This window comes from Rana temporaria, chromosome 12 (assembly GCF_905171775.1).
Source record: "Rana temporaria chromosome 12, aRanTem1.1, whole genome shotgun sequence".
Taxonomy (NCBI): Eukaryota; Metazoa; Chordata; class Amphibia; order Anura; family Ranidae; genus Rana; species Rana temporaria.
In genome coordinates, this window is record NC_053500.1 from 74,090,508 (window position 1) to 74,106,013 (window position 15,506).

Genomic DNA, 15,506 nt, shown 5'->3' on the forward strand with positions numbered 1-15,506 from the left:
GTCTTATCCCAGCAGAACTGGAAGATCCAATTGATCGCACCAGTGATTATGTGCTAAAGCATAATGTTTACAAAGATACAGAGTCATCTCCTGTACCTCCTACTAACACTGTTCTGACTCTCAACTCAGGGACCTCCCAGCTCCAAATGCCTGAGTCTCCTCAAGTCCACAACGCAAGAGCATCTACACAGCAAACCACATCAACTCCTGCCATCAACAAGGTGACTTCCAGCGACAAGCCGCAGCTCCAGCCACAGCCAGCAAAAGCCTTAAAGACTACAGCAAGGTTAAGCGCTCATGCAACATCATTTCATCCTGGTAAACCTCACCCTTCTTCACCAGAGAACTTCCACACCCAAGGGGTTCCACAGATTACTTTGGCACCAAAGAGTGAGAGATCAGACTTGAATGACTTAGCCAGCTATATGGCGCGCCGTGAGCTCATTATCACCAGCCTCTCAAGGTTTGATGACTGTCCAGAGAGCTACAGGGCCTGGAGATCAACCTTCAAGGCTGCTATTGCTAATTTCAACCTTACTAGCAAGGACGAACTTGATTTGCTCATAAGGTGGCTGGGGCCAGAATCTGCAAATCGTGTTAAAAGACTGAGGACAGTACATGTTGACCACCCAGATGCAGGTCTTGTTGCCACATGGGCAAGACTTGAGCAAGCCTATGGTAGCTCAGAAGCCATAGAAAGCGCTCTATTCAAGAGACTGCAAAACTTCCCAAAAATAGGGAACAAAGACTATCGCAAGCTCCAAGATCTAAGTGACCTCCTCATGGAGTTAGAGTTGGCAAAGACAGACCCACGTCTACCTGGTCTAAGCTTCCTGGACACTGCTCATGGTGTCAATCCAGTGGTGTCTAAACTGCCATACGGCCTGCAGGAGAGATGGGCGCAGCAGGGCTCAAGGTACAAAAGAGACTATAACGTATCCTTTCCTCCATTCTCATATTTTTGCAGGTTCATCAGTGAACAAGCCTGGATGAGAAATGATCCCAGCTTCAGCTTCAGTGAACCCAACTTGCCTGCTTCATCACCATCTCCAAGGTATGACAACACAGCAGCTAAACACAGAGACTTTCATAGAGCAATATCTGTTAAAAGGACAGACATCTCACCACCCGTATCCTCTCATGCATACCAGAGTGATTCGGGTGATAAAGATAAAGATCCTAATCGTCAGTGCCCTATTCACAAGAAGCCTCACCCTCTTAAGAAATGCCGAGAGCTGAGAGCAAAGACTTTACAAGAGCGCAGGGAGATTCTCCAGAAACTTGGAGTATGCTACAGGTGCTGTGCTTCTTATAGTCATTTTGCCAAGGACTGTAAAGTTGTCATCAAGTGCACAGAATGCAGCAGCGAAAGACATGTGACAGCTATGCATCCTACTCCACTTACAGACAGCCCACAGCAGCTACCTACCTCCACCCCTCTCTCAAATCATGGCGGGGAGCAATGAAGCCACGCTGTAGCCCAGGAGAATGTTTCTTCTTCATGCACAGAAGTCTGTGGAGAAGGTTTAGATCACAAGTGCTGTGCCAAGATATGCCTTGTTAAGGTATACCCAGAGGGACGACCTGAAAAAGCTGCCAGGATGTATGCCATAATAGATGAACAGAGCAACAGATCCCTGGTCAAGCCTAAATTCTTTGAGATCTTTGGCATTGAGGGTCATGCCACACCGTATACTCTCAGAACCTGTTCTGGTCGCGTAGAGACTTTCGGCAGAAGGATCGATGGGTTCATGGTGTCTCATATCGGAGGGAAAGAGGGCATACTCCTACCAACATTAGTCGAGTGTGACCAGATACCAGACGAAAGAGAAGAGATTCCTACTCCAGAGGCTGCATATCACCATCCTCACTTAAGGCACCTCGCTGATGAGATTCCCGCAATGGACATGAATGCTGAAATCTTAGTCTTGCTAGGAAGAGACATTCTTAGAGTACATAAGGTACGTGAGCAGTGTGATGGACCTGAGGATGCCCCTTATGCACAAAGACTTGATCTAGGCTGGGTAATAGTGGGCGATGTATGCTTGGATAGAATGTGTACATCATCTGAGATCCACTCCTTCAAAACTTACATGTTAGGAAATGGACGCGCATCCCACTTCAAAGAGTGCCCTCACCATTATGAAATAAAGGAGAAGCCTCTTGACATCATCCAAGTACCTGATGTCACTCCTATCCTTTGTGATGACAACCTAGGTACCACAGTGTTTTGTACCACAAGTGACGACAACAAAATAGCCTTGTCAGTTGAAGACAGAGAGTTCATCAAAATAATGGACAAAGAATTCTTCAAGGATGAGTCTAACAGCTGGGTTGCACCATTGCCTCTTCGTGCTGCAAAGGTCAAACTGCCAAACAATCGGGAACAGGCTTTATCCAGATTCAACTCACTTCAACGTACATTAAAGAACAGGCCTGAAATGAAGGACCATTTCATTACCTTTATGAAGAGGATCTTTGACAATGAGCATGCTGAGCCAGCTCCACCTCTTCAAATACACGATGAGTGCTGGTACCTACCCTTCTTCGGAGTGTACCATCCACGTAAGCCAAAACAAATTAGGGTAGTGTTCGACTCCAGTGCCAAACATCAGGGCGTATCCCTGAACGATATTCTTCTCACTGGTCCTAACCTTACCAACAACCTTGTAGGTGTACTCATGAGGTTCAGAAGAGAGCCAGTTGCCATAACTGCGGACATTGAACAAATGTTTCATTGCTTTATTGTACGAGAAGACCATAGGAACTTCCTAAGGTTTCTGTGGCACCGTGACAACAACATGAACAATGAGATGATTGAATACCGCATGAAGGTTCATGTTTTCGGAAATAGCCCCTCACCTGCCGTCGCAACATACGGTTTACGAAGGACTGCTCTTGACGGAGAACAGGAGTATGGTGCAGATGCTCGACATTTCGTCGAGAGAGATTTCTATGTGGACGATGGACTTAAATCTTTACCTACAGCGGAAGAAGCCATAGACCTGCTCCAAAGGACACAAGTTATGCTTTCTGAGGCTAACCTCAGACTACACAAGATTGCCTCAAACAGTGTTGCTGTTATGAAAGCCTTTCAACCTGACGATCATGCCACAGGGTTTAAAGACTTAAATCTGGGGATGGACATGCCACCTGTGCAGAGAAGTCTGGGCCTACGGTGGGACTTATTAAAGGACAGCTTCGGCTTTCAAGTCAGCTCTGCAGACAAACCATTTACCAGGCGTGGAGTTCTGTCAGTGGTGAACAGCCTATACGATCCAGTGGGATTTGTGGCTCCCATCACCATACAAGGTAAATCCATACTTAGACAGCTCTCAGAGACTATCAAAGATTGGGATGCCCCACTACCAATAGACAAACTTTCAAGGTGGGAGTCCTGGAAACAGTCGTTACATGCCTTAGATGGAATCCGTATACCACGCTGCTACACTCCGACTTCCCTTGCTACCAGTCGGAGGAAAGAGCTGCACATCTTCTCAGATGCATCTACTGAGGCCATAGCGGCTGTTGCCTACCTCAAGGTAAGGGATTCAGCTAATCTGACCCATGTAGGCTTTCTGTTTGGGAAAGCTAAGTTAGCGCCCAAGCCTGAACACACAATTCCTAGGCTTGAACTTTGTGGGACTGTGCTAGCTGTAGAGATTGCAGATTTCATACTGCGTGAGCTAGACATTCAGATAGATGACATCAAATTCTACACAGACAGCAAGGTTGTTCTGGGCTACATATACAACCAGACTAAACGTTTCTATGTCTATGTCAGCAACCGTGTAGAAAGAATAAGAAAATCATCTAAACCTGAACAATGGCATTATGTTCCATCTGAAATGAATCCTGCAGATCATGGCACCAGGCCAGTGTCTGCGAGTGCCTTCATAAATTCTTCTTGGTTAACAGGTCCTGAATTCTTGTTGGCTGATCCAGAAGAAACCACGGCTCACGTCTTCAGTCTTCTAGAACCCGACAAAGATCCAGAGGTTCGTCCTGAAGTTAAAACCCTTGTCACCAGAACTGAACAAAGACGTGCCTTGGGCTGTCAACGCTTTGAACGTTTCTCCAAGTGGACAAGGCTGGTACGCACCACCGCAAGGTTAGTTCATATTGCACACTGCTTTCACACGAAGCTCACAGATGCTCACTGTCAAGGTTGGCACATGTGCCAAAAGCTTCTTTCTGCAAAAGACATTGCTGAAGCTGAACTGATCGTAATATGCAGTGTACAACAGGATGTCTTTGGCTCAAAAATCAGACGTATCCGTGACAAGGGGGACATTCCAAAAAACAGTCCAATTGCTAACCTGAACCCATTCATTGACAATGATGGCACGTTAAGGGTTGGTGGACGCCTAAACAAGGCTAAGTTCAGTGAGCAAGAACAGAATCCTCTCATTATACCTGCTCGCCATCACATCACCACTTTGCTCATACGGCACTACCATGAAAGGGTGAAACACCAAGGTAGACACTTCACAGAGGGAGCCATAAGAGTTGCAGGCCTTTGGATTATAGGGACTGTAAAAACTTTCATCAGACCTATCACGGAACTCATTTTGCTCTTGCCGTTTGGAGACTGAACTTACTTGGGTATGCTGTTGGATCCTACCTGTGACTTCGAGAAGGAAGTATCTGGAACTTTAGTTGTCACAACTTGAAGCCTTATATTATAGTTGTTGCATTATATGCATGTTCTCCATTATGTCTTTCAGGTTTTCAAGACATCAAGCAAATTGCGCTGTTGTTTATTTGCATAACTACCGTTGTATTATGTAAATAGTGGCATTATCATGCCAGACGGGGAGTGTGCTGCCCCAATAGGGGCATAGAATATGAGATGCATAGCCTCAGTTAATATTTGCATTGTTATATAGATTAGAGTTTATATAGTGTGGTTTGCCTACTATTTTCTCATAGCTAAATCTATGTGTTATCCTATGCTGCCATCTAGTGGCCTTTGTTGCAATGCACATGTTTATGTGATTCTTTGAGTTACCACATATTTTCACTGTATGTATGCCCCTCCCTGATTCCTGTGTGGAGTACTTCCTGTGTCATCTCTTCAGCCAGCAAGCCACATGTAGAAGGACACTCATGTACTCTGCTCAGTAGGTAGGAAAGGCATCATCTTTTGACCGCACAATACTATCACCATTCATCTGCTGTTCCTGTTATCTGCTGTAACCCCTGAAGTTTAAAGAATAAACACCTCTTTTGAATGAATCGGTATTGACGAGTTCAGCTGTCTGACAAGGATTGTCCGCAGTGAGTATATCTGCTTATACAGGCCAGGCATAGAGGTCTCAGCAAGGGATATATCGCTATCACAACAATCGGAGTCAGAACAAACTCGCCTGACCTAAACTCCATAGAGAATCTGTGGGGTATTGTAAAGAGGAAGATGAGACACCAGACCCAACAATGCAGATGAGCTGAAGGCCTCTATCAAAGAAACCTGGGCTTCCATAACACCTCAGTAGTGCCACCGGCTGATCGCCTCCATGGGACTCCGCATTGATGCAGCAATTCATTTAAAAGGAGCCCCCACCAAGTTTTGAGTGCACACTATACTGTATGTACATGGATATACTTTTCAGTAAGCCAACATTTCTGTATTAAAAATCCCCTTTTTTTTATTGGTCTTATGTAATATTCAGATTTTCTGAGATACTGAATTCTGGGTTTTTACTAGCTGTAAGCCTTAATTATCAAAATGAAAAGAAAGAAATGCTTGAAATATATCACTCTGTGTGCAATAAATCTATATAATATATGAGTTTCACTTGAATTTAAATAATTAAATAAATTAACTTTTTGATGATATTCAAATTTCTTGAGATACACCTGTATGTATCAAAGCCCTAAACATATTTGGGAACCCTGTCCTTGGAATAAATAGGGCAATGTCATTTAGTGGAAATGTTGGAAGAGTATTCTTTTTGTTTAATTATTGTTTTGTGCAATTGACATGTCGTGCAAAGGGCAGCCCATTCATTCCCTTGAATGTGCATCTGTCAAATTTTGCTCCTGTGCCTGGCACATTTTTACATGTGCATTTTAGTGCAATTTAGAAACCAGAACAGAATCACATGAATTCTGCCTGCATATCCACATCGCCTAAAGCTGCATTCTTTTTCACATTTTTCAAGCTCTGTGATTCACATAAAAAAATTAAGTCAGAGTACTTTTACAACTTTTTTTTAAATGTAAACATATTACTAAATGTGGGCCCTATATGTTCTATTAGAAGATGTAAAAATATTTTTGGTATGCAAAGCTGTTAAAAAGTTATTGTTAAAAAACTGCTCATACCAAAACTTCAACATTTGGTCTAGTCACAAATCTTTTAATTACCCCTAGATATGAAAGGATTAAAATATTTCTAACTTCAGCCTAGTGACAACTGGATACTGGAGTGGGGTGTCTGATGAGGAGCAAAAGAATATGAGATATTTGAGTCAATGATAAAATAACATTCTGTGAGATAAAATTATGATTTACAAGCAAATTAGTCTTCCATCAGCTAAATATCAATTTTGTGGGGAAAAAAGATTTCTTGGTAATTTTTATGTTTTGTTTTTATGTTTAAAATGTAACATTTTAGGAGAAAATTATAATGACATAAAACACAAATGTACTGCGTTAAGCCTATTGCCTTTACTTCCAAGAGTCAATAATGATGATTTCTGTAATCATTATTATCAGGGGTGATCACAATCTTCAATAATCAGGAGACACACAGTGTGATCTGTGTACTGTGGGTCAACTAATTCATCCTCTGATCTCTGTGTGCCACTGAGTGATTTAACCACTTGTTGGCAACACATTACGTTCAATGTGATTCTAATGAGAAAACAAAATGCGCTTCTGGAAGAATGGTCAAACATTCCCATAGACACACTCCTAAGGCCCCGTACACACGTCCGAGGAACTCGATGTGCCAAACACATCGAGTTCCTCGTCGAGTTCTGTGTTGAAGCCGCCGAGGATCTCGGCGGGCCAACTTTCCTCATTGAACAACGAGGAAATAGAGAACATGTTCTCTATATGGCCCGACGAGTTCCTCGTCGGCTTCCTTGCTGAAAAGTGTACACACGCCGGGTTTCTCAGCAGAATCCAGCTCCGATCGAGTTTCTGGCTGAATTCTGCCGAGAAAATCGGTTGTGTGTACGGGGCCTATACCTTGTGGACAGCCTTCCCAGAAGAGTTGAAGCTGTTATATCTGCAAAGGGGGGGGGGGACTCAATATAATACCTTACGGACTTTCCCATCAGAATTCAGGTGATTATAGTGAACCAGGCCCTCCCATTCAGAATCAGTCTGTGAACAGCTATGTCTTCAAAGCAGAAACAGGTAGAATTTTTTTTTTCAACAAAAGTAGAGTTACACTTTAATGTTGACCTATACACAAATATTAACATAAACATATTAAGTCTTGCTGGCATTGATAAATTAAAAGTAATTTCAGATTTTAATATATTTCCTTTCTGGAGAGAATGCATTTTTAGGCCGTTAATGCTGCTCATGTGATCAACAGCCTAGTCATTTGGACACATAATCTCTGCTGAAATGAAGATCAGTTAATCCAGGCACTGATCCTCCTTTTAATCAGAGATCACATGATCAAGTTACTTGGCGTTTGATTATGTAAGATGCACTAGAGAGAACCTGGAGAAGCATTTTCAGCTGAAAATAAGTATTTCATTGCTTCAGCTGTTCCTTATTTATTTAAGACTGCAAGACATTTAGGACATTCTCCTATAGATCACTTCTGTGACCTGTTTTCAGCAGACAGTGGTCTGAAGTCCGCTGTCTGCTGACGTCACAGAGCTGGCCTGGTCCATACTCGGGCAAGGTCGCAACAATGAAATCAGGACCCACCAGATACCTGGACGGGATCCCAACTCAGCCTCTCAGCCAGCTGCTGAGAGGCTGAGCAGGCTGCTCCTGCCCCCTCCACAGCCCAGCCCTACAGTGAGTGCGGGGGGCGGAGAAGAGAGCATGTGACTGACAGTCACTTGCTCGCTGCTCAGGGAGCTGTGAGAACCAAGCAATCGGCGGTGTTAAAGCCAACAGGGAACAGATGCAGAATTGCTCGGTTCTCAGTGTTAGAGCCGGCAGGGGACAGATGCAGCATTGGACCGATGCTGCATCCAGCTAGGTAAGTATGATTAACCACTTCAATACAGGGCTTTTATACACCCTTCCTTCCCAGACCAATTTTTAGCTTTCAGCGCTCTTACAATTTGAATGACAATAACTCAGTCATGCTACACTATACCCAAACCAAATTGTTATCATTTTTTTCTCACAAACAGAGCTTTCTTTTGGTGGTATTTAATCACCGCTGGTCTTTTTATTTCTTGCAATATAAGTGAAAAAAGAGAGACATTTGTGAAAAAAAAACACTTTTTTTTTAGTTTCTAGTCTAAAATTTTGCAAATAAGTAATTTTTCTTCAAAAATTTGGGCCAAAATGTATACTGCTACATATCTTTAGTAAAAATAATAAAAAAAAGTGTATATTATTTGGTCTCTGTGAAAGTTATTGAGTCTACAAGCTATGGTGCAAATCATTGAAAAATTATCACATCTGATCACACCTGAAGTACTGACGGCCTATTTCATTTCTTGAGACCCTAACAAGCTAGGAAAGTACAAATACCCCCCAAATTACCCCTTTTTGGATCCCATCTGTGGACGTCATTTGACTATGGCTGGGTAATGAAGTGGTTAAAAAAAATTCCCATACTTCTCTTTTAATATAGGATCACTCTAAAGTATGAAAAGCAATATCAAGTATGACCCAACAACCCAGCGCAAAAAAGAGCAAGACCAGTATACAACCCTGAGGCCCTGTACACACGGTCGTTCCATCCGATGAGAACGGTCCGAAGCTGACCGATGGTTTGATCGAGTCCAACGCGGTGACGTAAAACACAACGACGTGTTGAGAAAAATGAAGTTCAATGCTTCCAAGCATGCGTCGACTTGATTCCGAGCATGTGCGGGTTTTGAACCGATGCTTTTGCGTACTAACCATCGGTTTTGACCGATCGGTTAGGCGTCTATCGGTTCAATTTTAAAGAAAGTTCTAAATTTTTAGACCGAAGGATAACGGACTGATGGGGCCCACACACGATGAACTTCAGTCTGTTTTCATCAGTTTAGTCCGATCGTGTGTACAGGGCCTCAGAGTTTAAAGTAAAAGGGTTGATTAGTAATAAATCTCAAGGCAATTTTATTCCTAAGGGGGGGTACCCTTAGTCTGCCTGTAAAGTGGCGCATCTGTGTGATGTGTTCTACAGTGCCACAGCAAAATTAAAGTTCTAAAGGAAAAAATGTAATTTAAAATTGCTCGCAGCTGTATTACATTGCCGACTCCCGGCAATATAGATAAAAATCAAGGAAAAATGGATTTGAGGGATAACTCCACGCTAAAAAATTGACATAAAAATTGATGTGGGGGTCCCCACAAAATCCATACCAGACCCTTATCCGAGCATGCAGCCTGAAGGACAAGATAGGGGGGGTGAGCAAGCGCCCCCCCTAAACCATACCAGGTCACATGCGCTCAACATGGGGAGGGTGCTTTGTGGTCCCCCTCAAATCACATTGTCCCTAGGTTGATGGGGACAAGGGCCTCATCCTCACAACCCTGGCAATTGGTTGTGGGGGTCTGCAGGTGGGAGGCTTATTGGAATCTGGAAGAGGGGTGGAATCTAACAAGGGGGTCCTCAGATCCCGTCCCCCCATGTAAATGGTTATCGGGTAAATTGTACCCCTACCCATTCATAAAAAAAGTGTCAAAAAGTAAAAATCACAAAAGACAGTTTTTGACAAGTACAGCGGTTTGAAATCCAGTAATGAACAATCTCACCCTGTTCTGCACATGCTCAGTTGCTCTTAAAGCGGAATTAAAGGGGTTGTACAGGTAAATGTTTTTTCACCTTAATTCATCCTGACCCTTTCCATAAAATGCACAGATGTGAACTATATCCATAGGAAACCATGTTAAATGGACTGAAGTGTGTTATTGAAAACGCACTAAAAAATGCATAGGTGTGAACCAGGCCTTAAAGCGCACTGCTTGTTAAGGATGTGTAATTATCTAAATGAGGCTCAGGTCACAGTTTCACTTTAAGCTTCCAATGAAAATCATTACTTTATTCAATATAACTTAGAACTGATTGCATGAATTCCCCAGCTTTGACTCCTGATTTGAATACAAAATAGGGAGCAATATTATGACTTGTTGGTGGTGTAAGTGCAGATTGATCTGAGCTGTAGAGTAGGTGATGGATTCCTGAGTTTACTGCCCCACAGTGGTAGTAAAAGATAGCGAACCTTGAAGCCGGTAGCCTTAGCTTATAGTCTAAGCAAATGAATAACTCTATTTCTTCAAGCATGCCATCCGTTTCCCTGTGTCCATCCCCTCAGGACTGCAGAGGTTAAGAGCTGTGTCTGCACTGGAGTACTTTAGAAACCCTAATCCCCTGTGTTGCTTGATGTCCCTCACCCAGTGGTATGACTTGGCAGGCACATACACTATAAACAGTGCCAATTGGCACATGTCCCCCGTCTGCCATAATAGTCGCACCTACAGCCGTCCTTTCTCACTGTATGCCGACAGCAGGGGGGGAAAAATGAGAAAATAATGATAATAAAATATTGGTGTAGAATTAGAACAGCTGATTTAATTCCTCCTCATAAGAAGACATTTGTGATGTCTGTGCTGAGCACGGCGTAGGTCAGATTCCACACTTCAAGCTCTTTATCTATGACGGAGAGAAGAGGGGAAGCTCAGGAGTGAGAATCAAGGAAAGGACCAGAGTGTCTGAACTCCTGAAGGTAAGGACTTTGCTCCTCGAGGGTTGCATCATTACCTAACTGCAGCTTATAGTGTTACTAAATCCAAATTAATATAATTTTTTACAATGGCAATTAGATATATTCATTGCTTTTTAGAGAACCCCAGAGATTACTTGCATTGGGGCAACATTTTGGCTGAAATGATTAATCTCTAAAGGTCTACAGGTGGCAATTTGATGAAGCAGCCATACTTTGGATTGTATTTATTTGTCAAAATCCCTGAAGCATTTGAAAACATTAATGTGTTTCAATCAACCGCAAGCTAAAGTTAAAGTTGGTCGCTGTTGAAGAAATTGTATATTTGTTTCTGGTTTAGATCACTTGCTTAGGTCAATTGATCAAATTCAGACTGCCAATCAGACTTTTGGGTAGTAGATATCTTGGTTTCAGGCAACCACTTTAGATCGTATGTTTTATTCCCTTTTGTTTGAAAGTGGCTAAACTTACCTGAAAGTTGCCATGCAGGAATAACAAGGATGTATTTCTGGACAGCCGCACTCTTGAACAATACTTGCCTTCATTTAAAATGGGAACAGCACTACAAGTCACAGCAATCGAACCTCGGACAGCTGACGCGTTTCACACTATATCTAGTGTTTAGTCATAGCTGCAGCCGAATTCCTGTTCCTAATATGCATTGCTTGCACCTGGGACCTCTGTGGGGTGGATTATTGTCAAGGTCTCCACCTGAAGCGGCCATCTTCCCTTCCTCTGAAAGTTGCCATATGTATGGCCGGCTTGTGTCTTTGTCTGATGTATAAAAGGCTTTGGAATCATTTGCAGACTTTGAGGCTCGGTTCACACCTATGCGAATTTAATGCGCGTTTCCCCGCATCCAGTTGGCATAGCAGAAGAATGTGACTGTCTCTCTATGGAGCCGGTTCACATATCTCCGCAGCAGGTCCGGTGCGGTGTTCAGGAAAAACATGTGCTTTTTTTGGTGCGTTTCAGGTCTGAATTCAGCCCAAAATTCAGGCTGAGATCGAACCTGAAATAGTGAACCAGCACGCACCGGACCCCGGATGCAGCGATATTGTGAACCGAGCCTAAAAAGTATTCCTAGGGCTATCATTGCTTGCCTCTGTCAACATTTGCTAATTGCTTGGCTGAATTTGGCATCAGTACTTTGAACTAGTACAGGTGAACTCCAGAAAGGTATAATTGATGCTCCTTCAAAAATTGCAACTTGATTTCAATAAGGGGAAACATTTGATATAATGAAGCTTTCTAGAGTTTTTCTTTAGTTTCAAGTATTTAGTTACATATTAAAGTGCTATTATTGTATGATTTTAATAGGGTCCACATATGCATAATAATCATATACTGTAGTCTGTACATGTTTGGTCTAAGTTCTATCATCTATCATTCTCTCTATAATTTTCTCTGGGTCAGTAGTAGCAGTTTCTTAATAAGAAACAGATAGTTGTGTGTGTTATATACTGTATGTTAAGCTGACAGGTTCTACCCACTTGCAATAGAAGCAGTCATGTCAACTCTAAAATTCAGAGAGTTGGGACTCTTTCACTTGATCGATAAAAACAGGCTGTCGACAGGGGTGGACTGACCATTGGGACTCTCGGGCACTGCCCGAGGGCCCCATGCCACTAGGAGGCCCCATCAGGGTTGCCAGGCTCAATAAAACCAGGGTCAGTATGTAAAAATTTGTGTTTTTTTTTACATCTGTCCCTGATATGTCCAAAACCGACATGCTTTTGATGTGAAAATCCTAAAATGTTATCTGCCCTGCCTATGCAATGCCTCCTGGCGTGGTGGCCATCTGTAAGCCCGGGGGGCCCCATAATCTTCTATTGCCCGGGGGCCCCATGAGTTGTCAGTCAACCCCTGGCTGTCAATCAGCATTTTTACTGCCTCCCTACAAGTTGGCAACTGGAAGGGACTGTACACCACTTGTTAAACTCCACCATCGAAGTCAATGGGGTCACACCTCAACCACGAATACCATTGAAGTTTCTACAATTGATGTCAATGGGGCCACACCTCACGAGTACCATTGAAGTTTCTACCATTGAAGTCAATGCGGCCACACCTCAACTACGAGGACCATTGAAGTTTCTATCATTGATGTTAATGGTGCCACACCAAAACCACGAGTAAGTACCATTGAAGTCAATGGGGCCACACCTCAATCACGAGTACCATTGAAGTCAATGGGGCCACACCTCAACCAGGAGTACCATTGAAGTCTCTACTATTGAAGTCAATGGGGCCACACCTCAACCACGAGTACCATTGAAGTCAATGGGGCCACACCTTAAAGGGTCACTAAAGGAACATTTTCTTTTAGCTAAATAGCTTCCTTTACCTTACTGCAGTCCTGGTTTCATGTCCTCATTGTTCGTTTTTGCTTTGATGTTGCTGTAATTCCTCTCTGTTCTGGACACTTCATGGTTGTCTGTTTCCTGATCACCACAGTACTGGGAGATTTCTCACTGTGGTGACTAATCAAGGAGGTGTGTCTAAAACCCCTCAGCACCAATCCAGTTTCGTTTTGCAAAACCTTCACTGCCCTCTATTGGCTCTCTGGCTCTGTACATCAGAGAACCAGGAAACAACAGCAAAAACTAAACTAAATTGTAGGTACATTATATGATTGGGTTTTAATCATTTTTAAAAGGAATCAGTTAACTATTATGTCTCTATACCCTGTAAACAGTCATTTCAGCAAAAAAAAAAAAAAATTCCTTTAGTGACCCTTTAACCACGAGTACCATTGAATTTTTCTAACATTGAATTCAAGTGGCCACACCTCAACCACGAGTATCATTGAAGTCTCTACCATTGAAGTCAATGGGGCCACACCTCAACCACAAGTCCAAATGCTTAGCTTGTGGTAGTGGCGCAGTTGGAAAAAAAAAGTGCAATCCTGCCACCTCCTGGATGCTGTTGCCCTCCAAAAAGCAGTCCTCTGAAAGGCAATCTACTGCAGATCACTTTTGAGACGACTGTCACCCATGTGAAAGAGGCCTTATCCTGTTTTCTAGCCTTCTCACACTGTTCACCAGAGACCTGACCTCTCATCTGTTTTTTTGTCAAGTGACCTGTGTTGTACAAGATAGTATTGGTATGAATGTGTGGTTATTGTTTCCAAAAGTATCACACCTTTTACGTATAGATATTTCATAATACAACTTTTTTTTGTTCTTTATGTGTAAACATGCCACGTAACTACATCAATTCTTCTGTTTGCTGGGTGCAGTTCTTAGTATCTGATAATGTTTTATTCAGTATGTATGGATGCTGCTCTGTAGTACTACTCCTATTTTGTATGCTCAGTGTACTGTATTCCTTAGTATATGTTATTTGCCACTTCCTGGAACTGATTTTTCGCATTTGTGTTTATATTCATATTTTTTTTTTTTAAAACACACATTTTTTTTTTTTTGCTATAAAACATCCAATAAAAAAAAAAAAATGTTTTCATTAATTTAGGTCAAAATGTATTCTGCTACATGTCTTTGGGGAAACAATCCCAATAAGTGTATAATATTTAGTTTGTGAAAGTTAGAGCATCTAATACTGGGAATTTTTATTTATGTATTTTTTTTTACTTGTAACGGCAGTGATCAGTGACTTATAGTGGATCTATAATAATCTGGTGGGCAAGCTGACGCTGTTTGGGGGGTACACTAACTTACACTGACATCACCAGTGACACTAATACAGTGATCAGTGATAATGCTATACACTGTAATGCCCTGTACACATGACCATTTTTCTCAGCAGGAAAAACAACAATGTTTTTCCCGACGGGATTTCTCTCAAGCCTGCCTTGCATACACACGTTCAGGCCAAATACCGCCGGAACAAAGCGCAGTGACGTACACCACACGGGACTATAAAGGGGAAGTTCCATTCAAACGGCGCCACCCTTTGGGCTGCTTTTGCTGATCCTCGTGTTAGTAAAAGTTTGGTGAGAAACGATTCGCGCTTTTCAGTCCGTTACAGCGTGATGAGTGCTATCTCCATTACGAATGCTAGTTTTACCAGAACGAGCGCTACCGTCTCATACTTGATTCTGAGCATGCAAATTTTTTTCCCCTCGCAAAAGCATACACACGACCGGTTTTCCCGACGGAAAAAAGTCAGCCGTGAATCCCGGCGGGAAAAAAGAAAACATGTTCTCTTTTTTTTTTTCCTGCAGTTTTCCTGTCGGGAAAACTGCGATGGAGCATACACATGGCTGGGATTCCAGGCCAAAAGCTTTAATGGCAGTTTTTCTGCCGGGAAAACCGGTCGTGTGTACAAGGCATTACAGTATTAATGACACTGGCTGGGAATCGGTTAACATCTAGGAGCGATCAAGGGGTTAAATGTGTGTCTAATGTGTGTAAAGTGTGCTGTTTTTACTTAGTGAACAGCAAGAGCATCTGTCAGTGTTCTAAACTCTGTGTTGTTTACAACACAGAGCTCCCTTCCCTGAATGATGGAGCCGATCAATGGGTGTTGGTGATCATTCATTGGCTGTCATCCGCTGATCGGCTTGAGCTGTTACAAGCCGATCAGCATGTTCTAAATTTTTAATGCCCATTTTTCACGTCGAGAAAAATTCTCTGGAGCCTACACACGATCATTTTTAATGACCAATTTAAAAAATGCAAT

General features: G+C 42.6%; 1 protein-coding gene across 1 annotated transcript in view; it reads left to right on the forward strand.

The window, feature by feature from the left end:
• ZNF385C (zinc finger protein 385C) overlaps nucleotides 1-15,506 on the forward strand; it is a 541,366-nt gene that overhangs the window by 203,257 nt on the left and 322,603 nt on the right. The window lies entirely within an intron of this gene.